Source organism: Rhinopithecus bieti, unplaced genomic scaffold, assembly GCF_001698545.2.
Source record: "Rhinopithecus bieti isolate Rb0 unplaced genomic scaffold, ASM169854v2 scaffold_8601, whole genome shotgun sequence".
NCBI lineage: Eukaryota > Metazoa > Chordata > Mammalia > Primates > Cercopithecidae > Rhinopithecus > Rhinopithecus bieti.
The window spans coordinates 1,044,842-1,053,884 of NW_016806193.1; positions in this window are offsets into that span (position 1 = coordinate 1,044,842).

Consider the following 9,043-nt stretch of genomic DNA (forward strand, 5'->3'; position numbering starts at 1 on the left):
TGCTGGGATTACAGGCGTGAGCCACTGCGCCCGGCCTATAAAACTATGTTGATAAAAAATCTAAACATTATATAAATATATATGCTAATAAAAAGTTCCTTTGAGTTTAAAGAATTAAAGCACCTTTAATTCTTTTACCCCTTGCTTCTCATATGGTAAATCCAGAGTTATCTAGACTGTTTTTTACATAGACTTGGCATCATCATCACTTTTTCACAAAAATAGGCACATATGATTCATAGTATTTTTTGCATGTTTCTTTAAAAAATGTTTATCTTGGTTGTCTTGCACTTCTTTTTTTTGGACCATTACATTATATGCTATTTTATTTGTAAAAACAAAAAGCTGAAAAGTAACGGTTACATACCTCTATTAGAGGATGAATTATTATAAAATGCGAAAGTAGCTAACACACACTGAGCACTTAATATGTACCAGGCACTATTCTGAACATATTAATTTATTGACTCTTCATAAGCTCATGAGGTAGATATTATTGTTATCTTCCTTTTGCAAAGGAGCTAACTGAGGTACAGATGAAAAAATTGTCCTGCCAACGTCCAGAGTTAGGTAGTGGCAGAGATGGGTTCCAGGACCAGCTTCATCTCCAACTCATGTTCCCATGAGGAATGCTGTGGCTGGTGGTGTCAGATTTTACTTAGGATTTTTTCAAGAAAAGTCAATCTGGAATTTTCTGTGAAATTTTCCAAGTTTTAATGTTGGCTTAAAAAATAGCTTTATTGATATGTAATTCAAATGCCATAAATTTACCCCTTTAAGCTGTATATTTAATGATTTTTAGTGTATTCACAGTATTGATTGTATAACTGTTATCTAGGTCAAAAACATTTTTAGCACCCACAAAGGAGACCCCATCCCATTCCTAAGTAGTCACTCTCCATCTTCTCTTCCTTCAGCCCCTGGAAACCACTAATCTGCTCTCTGTCTCTATGGATTTGCCTATTCTGGATAATTCATCTAAATGAAATCAAATAATTTGTGACCTAGTTGTCTGTCTGCTTGGAGCATGTATCAGTGCTTCATTTTATGGCTGAATAATGTTTTGTTTTTTTTTTTTTTTGAGATGGAGTCTCACTCTCTTGCCCAGGTTGGAGTGCAGTGGCAAAATCTTGGCTCACCACAAGCTCCGCCTCCTGGATTCAAGCAATTCTCCTGCCTCAGCCTCCTAAGTAGCTGGGACTATAGGTGTACACCACCATGCCCGGCTAATTTTTTTGTGTTTTTAGTAGAGATGGGTTTCACTATGTTGGCCAGGCTGGTCGCCAACTCCTGACCTCGTGATCTGCCTGGCTTGGCCTCCCAACGTGCTGGGATTACAGGCATGAGCCACCGCACCTGGTAATAATATTCTTTGTATAGATATACCACAATTTGTGTTATTCATTTGTTGATGTACATGTGGGTTGTTTCTACCTTGTGGCTTTTAGAAATAATGCTGCTAATGAATATTAGTGCACAAGTATCTCTTTGAGTCTCTGCTCTCATTTCTTTTGAGTGTATACCTAGAAGTGGAATTGCTGGATCATATGCTAATTCTATGTTTAAGCTTTTGAGTAACTACCACTGTTTTCCACAGTGGCTACACTATTTTACATTCCTGCCAGCAATGTATGAGGATTCTAGTTTTTTCATATCCTTGCTAACACTCTTCATTTTCTGTTCTGTTGTTGTTGTTGTTGTTGTTGTTTATTACAGCCATCCTAGTGGGTGAGAGGTGGTATCTCTGATTTAGATTTGCATTTCCCTAATGACTAATGATATTGAACTTCTTTTTTTGTTTTTGTTGTTAATTTACTGAGCTGAAAGAGTTCTTTCTACATTCTAGTTCAAGTCCCTTAATCAGATATATGATTTGTAAAAATGTGTAGGTTCTGTGGGTTTTCGTTTTCTTGATGGTATCCTTTGAAGCACAGAAGTTTAATTTGATGACATTCAATTTACCCATTTGGCTGTGTTTTCATTTTCTTAATTAATTAGTTAATTAATTAATTTAGACGGAGTCTCACTCTGTTGCCAGACTGGAGTGCAGTGGCGCAATCTGGGCTCACTGCAACCTCTGACTCCTTGGTTCAGGTGATTCTCCTGCCTCAGCCTCCTGCGTAGCTGGGATTACAGGCATGTGCCACCACACCCAGCTAATTATTGTATTTTTAGTAGAGACGGGGTTTCACCATGTTTTCCAGGATGGTCTCAATCTCCTGGCCTCGGGATCCGCCTGCCTCGGCCTCCCAAAGTGCTAGAATTACAAGTGTGAGCCACCGCGCCCGGCCTTGGCTCTATTTTTAAAAAGAAATACCTGATAAGTCAGATTCCAGCCCACTAATCACCCGCTTGTGATTACTGCTCTGCTGCCACTGCCCCAGAAACCATTTGGAAAAATCCTCATGCTTTTTGAAAATACCTGTTTTCCAAAGAGATGGAGCAAGCTCTGGAAGGCAGGAAAGGCAGATTTCTCACCAGGAGCAATTTTGTTTTGGTTCCCCTTTTCCACTCCTGAAATTCCTTCACTTAGAACACCTTGATGTAGATGTGGGGGCATAGTAGGAAGTGGACAGAGGATCAAGGTCTCAAGGTCTTGAAAATTTTATGTTGATCAAAAGAGAATATTGGTTAAAATAAAAGATTAAATTGGTGAAAATAAATATTTGCCTTGAGCCATAGATGATGTCGTTTAAAATCAGAATGACCGTAAGAGTGTGGTTAGTAATTGTGTTTCTAGGAAGAAAGGTTTATGGACCAGTACACCTAGAAGTAATTTGGGTAAGGTCTTACCCTTCATATTTCGTTACGTGTGTACTTGGGAGGAGAGGAGGACAGATAACTGTATGCATTCATAGACTTACTTAGTGAAAAATAGTTAAATCTGCAGGAAAAACTCTACCAAGAAAACTCTACCAAAGAAAACTCTACCAAGAATAGGAGAGCTTTACTTTGGAGGTGGAAAGGGAGTGCAAATTTTTGTGGAACAGTCTGTCTTTTGAGAAGCAGTACAAACCCAGATAGGCTTCTGGACCACAGTGCAAAGAAAGAATGGGGGAAAGTCAAGGGTGCCATGTTTGCTGGATCTGTGGCTTGGCTTAGAGCTGGACCTTGGCTGAGAAAAGGAGGAAGAAACATTTGTGTTATTCTTTCCCTCTTATACTAACACACCTGCCTTGTTAGTCCTTGGGTTCACCCCAAAGGCATTTTGCTGACCAGTTTGGAGACATGGTTACAACTCATCTTATGGTTTGTGGGAAAGTGGGTTCCAGGTTCTAAATAACACCCTTATGTTGGGAATGCAAACTGTTGATCGCTGGGAGACTAAATGTATGTCTCATTGTCACCTTGATTTCAGAGCATATACTCTTAACTCTGAATCCATGAAGTCCTGTGATACAGACGTGGGGATGAGTTCCCGTGTGCTTAGTGAGAGGGTTCAGGAAAGAGTTTGTTAAAGAAATGGAATTTGAGGAAGAACTTTGAGTGAACAGCAGGATTTCAGCCAAGGGAGGGAAACTATTATAGATGGAGTGACCTATATGAGCAAAGACTTGGGAGCTGGGAGTTGGGTGGAGTTGGGGTGGGGGCATGTTTGAAGTTCTGAATTTGTCATTTAGGTTGGACCATAGACTACCTGCAGGAGGCAAATGAACACTGTAGAAGTGGTGGAGCTGAGGCAGAGGCAGACTGTAGAGGACCTGGAATGCTAGGAGAGAAGTTTTTATTTATTTCATCAGTCAGTGGAGAGCCCCTAAAAATGTTAGAGCAATCACTAACATGGCTAAAGCCATACTTCAGCAAGATTGGTCTGATAGTATAGCATACATAGATTAGAATTAGGGCTTACTGTGTGACAAGCGTGGTGCTAATAATAATAGCTGACACAGTGTGCTTTTGCACTGTTAATTTCTTAATGTTCCTCATAAAGTAGTTACTCTTGTTTTACTCATTTTATAGATGTAGAAACATGCATAGAGCGGCTAAGTGATTTCCCCAGAATTATACAGCTCGTAATGGTGGAAGTGGGATTCAGCCTGGACAGATAGGCCCTAGAACCCATGCTCTTAATGGCTGAACCCCCAAAAATGGTGATATTTACAGCATTGTCAGTGAAAAGGTACGTGGGAAATTATGTTTAACAGTGTGTTTAACCCGCATTTTATGGTAGCTGAGGCAGTATACTAGAACTCTATACAGTCAATTTCCTTTTATAGCTGAATATTCATCCAACTTTTCCATTCTTTTTTTTTTTTTTGAAATGGGGTCTTGCTCTGTCATCCAGGCTGGAATACAGTGGTACGATCTCAGTTCACTGCAGCCTCTATCTCTCAAACTTAAGCAGTCCTCCCTGTCAGCCTCCCAAGTAGCCAGGACTATAGGCACATGCCTGCATGCCTAGCTGTGTGTGTGTTTTTTTTCTTTTTTTTTTTTTTTGGTAGTAGAGACGATGCCTCACTGTGTTGCCCAGACTGGTCTTGAACTCCTGAGCCTTGGCCCCCCAAAGTGCTGGGATTACAGGCATCAGCCCATCACGCCTGGCCTCCATTCCTTTTCTATAACTTAAAACTTTCTATTTTTAAAAAACTCCTCAGCCCAAAGACTTTAAATCAACATTTCAAATCAAGTTTGTCATAAAACTACAATCCAATTTTAAATCCCTAGAAACACTGGGCATTATTAATTACCTTTTATGTTGTAATTTATTATTACCTTTTATATGTGTATTTTCAAATTTTCTTCTCTTTTCAAGCAATTTACTATTACTGGTGAATGTTTCTTTGGGAGAGTTCATATGTACATGCAAACATATGATTAAGAAAACAATCCAAAAATTCAAGGCTTTGAGATGTTTAGCAAATGATACATTTTACTGTAGAATGAGTATGCATACAGGTTAAGTTTTTAAAAAGCTATTTATGTCTTTAAGTCCTTACTGTTGCAACTGTCCTTATTATTCCTAATTTTGCACTTGATTGCTATCAATTCCAACCACTGAGCTGATGAATTCAATTTACTCTTTCACTCTTCTCCCTCTACTGGAATACTGATATTCATGACAAGCTATAAGATATTTCACTAGAGGGAGCATAGTTAAGGAAAGGCATGCCTCTTGTACAGAATACAGCCCTGGCTCTCTCTGGAGAAGAAAGAAGGAAAGGGAAAGATGTAGTCAGAGGAGTGAGAGAGGATTTGAACAAAGGCTCAGCCAATTTTAGGAGGATATAAAGAAACCGAAGCCAACACATTCCTAATTCAGTGGATCTGAGTTTCTTGCTGCTCAAATGACTTCAGTCCTTTGGGGTTGATAATGGAGAATCTCTGTTACCAGCCCTGTAATTTAACAGATAAGTATACTATACTTACTGCTTTTCAAGTTTATTAAAATGTTGTATTGGGACTGGTGGTTTTTTCCAATTAAAAATGGTTGTGTGGGATCTTGCATCTTAGAAATGTTTTGGGTAGTTTTGCCTTTTACATTAAACTGGATTTAATGTTGGAAAGGTCAACTTTTGTTTTGTTTTGTACATTGTGATACCTTTGGCCTTTGAACAAAACATTTTATGAGTGCAAAGAATCCTTTTTGTAAAGAGAGACTTGTTACCCTTGGCATCTACTGAGAACATCCCTAAATTTGGGTGATGAGATAAGACCACATTTTAAATACGTCCTTGGAAGGGATGAAATGCACAGAATTTGCAGTACTTCACCTCTGACAGCCCAGTTCTTAAGCCATATACAATCTAGTTGGCGGTGACAGTTTTTTTCCACAAGAGTGTTTTGATGAATTGTTTCCCCTACTTCCTACTTTTCTCACATACTCAGCGAAATTACTATCTTATGTTCACCCTGGTGCCTAGTAGGGTGCCTGGTCTGTAGCAGGCAATCAGGAATTGTTGGATACATTGAATACTCATTACTCAAGCCATATAAAATGAATATTACTTCAGTTTGCAGGCAGTGAAGTTCCTCAGAGTTACAAGGCATCATCAGAAATGTACTGGCAGAATCTCTGATTGATATTATACAGGCATCATACTATATTAAAATAGCATTAAGTGAATATAAATTGTATTGCCCTGGTGTGGTGGCTCATGCCTGTAATCCCAACACTTTTGGAGGCCAAGGCAGGAGGACTGCTTGAGCTCAGGAGTTTGAGACCAGCCTGGGCAACATAGTGAGACCTTGTCATCTCCACACACACAAACACACAAAAAATTTATATTTATGTTCTTTTTATAATTTGGTGGTATGGAAAGGGAAGATTATCTAGGTAAGAGGTCATCAAGTTCTTTACTGTGGGCCTGTAGATAATACAGCTAAGTATTGGGTTTCTGTTGTACTCTTGTTTATAAACAGTGTGCTTTGCATAAGGAACGCTTTTAAAAGTTGCCAAAATTCAAATATCAGATGCACTGTCTGAGCTTGCTGTTTGGACTTTTTTTGGTGACTCATTCCAACTTTAAGGAAACCTCTAACAACCGTGGATATCAGAACATTTCTAGGAGTTAGGACTTTTTTTTATGGGTGAAGAAAGAGTGGATAAAATGCATTGGCTGCAGCAAAAGAGAATTGGTTGGAGAAATACCAGGAAATGCCTGTCAATCTCTTGTCTGCACATCCTTTTCAGTTTGATAGTAAGCTTCCTAAAGAATTGAGCGGAATTGCTCAGTTTGATATAAGACATTTATTTATAGTGCTTATTTATGAGATTCCTCAATGATTGATAGCTGTTATTAGTTTTGAGTATTGAGGAACTCAATAATTGGTAGCTGCTATTTGTAATAATTTCCCTTAGTAACGATCATAATGCCAAGAGGATACTTAATATTTTTCATTTTAAGCCCGGTTGTGTTTTATTAAACCAATCAAAAACTTTGAAGAAAGAAAGAGGTATCAAGCAGGAATTGGGAAAGAAGTTGAAGTACTCTTAAGTTGCTGTATTGATCCCCATTGGCTAGAAGTCATATTAGTGAATCTTGAAGTAGTTTTACATCCAAAAGAGGAAAATCAAATGTCTTGAGGAGGTAGGACCATACTTCATGTTTGCCATTCTCCTTATTTTTGTTCTCACTTTGTACTTTCAGGGATCTGAAGAACTGTACTTAACAAGCAAGCGCCCTTTTTTATCTATGTGGCTTGGTGGCTGCAAGCTTTTCTTTTCAGTGGTAGCTTCAAATGCCGTTAAAATCCAAATTTTCGTTTTTCTTAAGTGTAGAATTTCAAAATTCCAAGTAATTAATAAATTGTGTACTTTAGGAAAACAGAGATTGGGTGTTTTCATGTAATTATTCAGATTTGCAGTGATTTGGAGTGAATGAAAAATTGAAAATCTGCACAGGGGTCATGTAAGCTATGTTAAAAGTTAGTAGGGAACTCTATTCCTGTCAAGGGAATTATATGTTTTACTCTTGTGCATTTTTCTCATTGATAGTCTTATGGAGGAAGTTAAAGCTTTAGAAATGATTTTTAAAATTAAATCTTTCCAGTCATTTCTACCATTTTGGTTATTTTGATAAGGACAGGAAGTAACCATGGTTTCACTTTTTGGACTTGTTTGCATGCAATCCACGAAAAAATTTTACAGACTTATTTCTAAATCTTTCTAAAATAAAAATGTGTGTGTGTGTATGTATATGTGTGTGTGTGTGTGTGCTTTTAAATTTTGAACCCCAAACCCTCTTTACCAGTCCCACCTTATGTTTGGGTTGCAGTAACATTTCTTTATTAATTTTTATGCTTATGTAAACTTTTCTGTGTTTCTGCAAGTTGGACCAACAAAGAAGTTGGCCACCTCTGTCACACCAGATGTTTGAGGTTAAAAAAAAAAAAAGGAATAATTACACTTCCTCCCCATCTAGTCAGAGAAAGCACTTGGGAGCAAGCATCTCTGACACACATTACAGGAGTTGATATTACTGCAGTGTGAAACATGCTGATCAGAATCATTGTTTTTGTCTCAGGCTTCAAATGATCACATCAATTTGAGAAAATAGTAATATCAGCACTTATTGAAAGCGTTTGGTGTGGTCTGCTACTGTTTCAAGTATTTTGAATGCTTTAGGTCATTAAGTAGCCTTTTATTTTGCCATCTGTAGCCTATCGCTAAGCAAATATTGTGTGTGTTGGGGAGGGGTGCTAAGTTTTGTAGGCCAATGCTTAATTTAGTGAACAAAATTTGACCGAAAACAGTATTTTCTAAACATGTTTTGTAGGAATTCCTTATATTCTCCTACTCCCTGGGGTCTCGTCCTGTCCAAGAAAAGACAACCATAAAGAGAGAAGGACTAACAACTCAAGTTAAAATGAATCAGATTTTATTTTGGGGTGAATGAATCACTTCCAGGAGCAGTGGAAACCCAGAAACTTGGGGTGGTGCTTCTAAAATATGTACATGGGTTAAAGCTCCTCTCGGTTTGTTTCACTCTCCTCCATTCCCTCGCATACTGATCTTATGGTCTCTCTTTGCTGGACGAATTCAAGTTCCCCGGGCGCACAATGTGACTTCCAATTGCGGGTCGGGGGCTCACATGTGGGCGGTGTGGCGTGCACACGGTACTTCGTCCTGACACCTGGGAAGACACCTAGGCGGCACTTCCCCGCCAGCCCAAGGTCCCCTGCATCCCCGGCGTCCGCTCTGCGGCGGCTTCCCATTCATGCTTTTGACAACTGCGCGGCAGCCCGCAAGCCGAGGGCAAAGTGCCCCCTGCACCGGCCTCTCCTGCGCTGCCCTGGGGCCGGCCGGCCGGCTCCTCCATAGGTGGCTGCATTTCCGACTTCTCCCTGGCTCCAGTCCGGGGGCTTGACGTGCAAACTTCGCCGGAGCGAGCTGAGAGGGAGGGACCGGCAAGTGGGAGGAGGCGGCGGGAGGCGCCTCTGCTTAAGGGAGCCGGCCGGGCGCCGCCGCTCGGACGGACGCGCGGACGGAAGGAAGGAGCGGGGCAGCCGGGCCGGGCCCGGGGATGCGAGCGGCCGAAGGGTGGGCAGCTGGAGGTCCTGGGGTGCGGCTCGGGCTTCCCCGCGCGGGCTGCCGTGGTGGGGC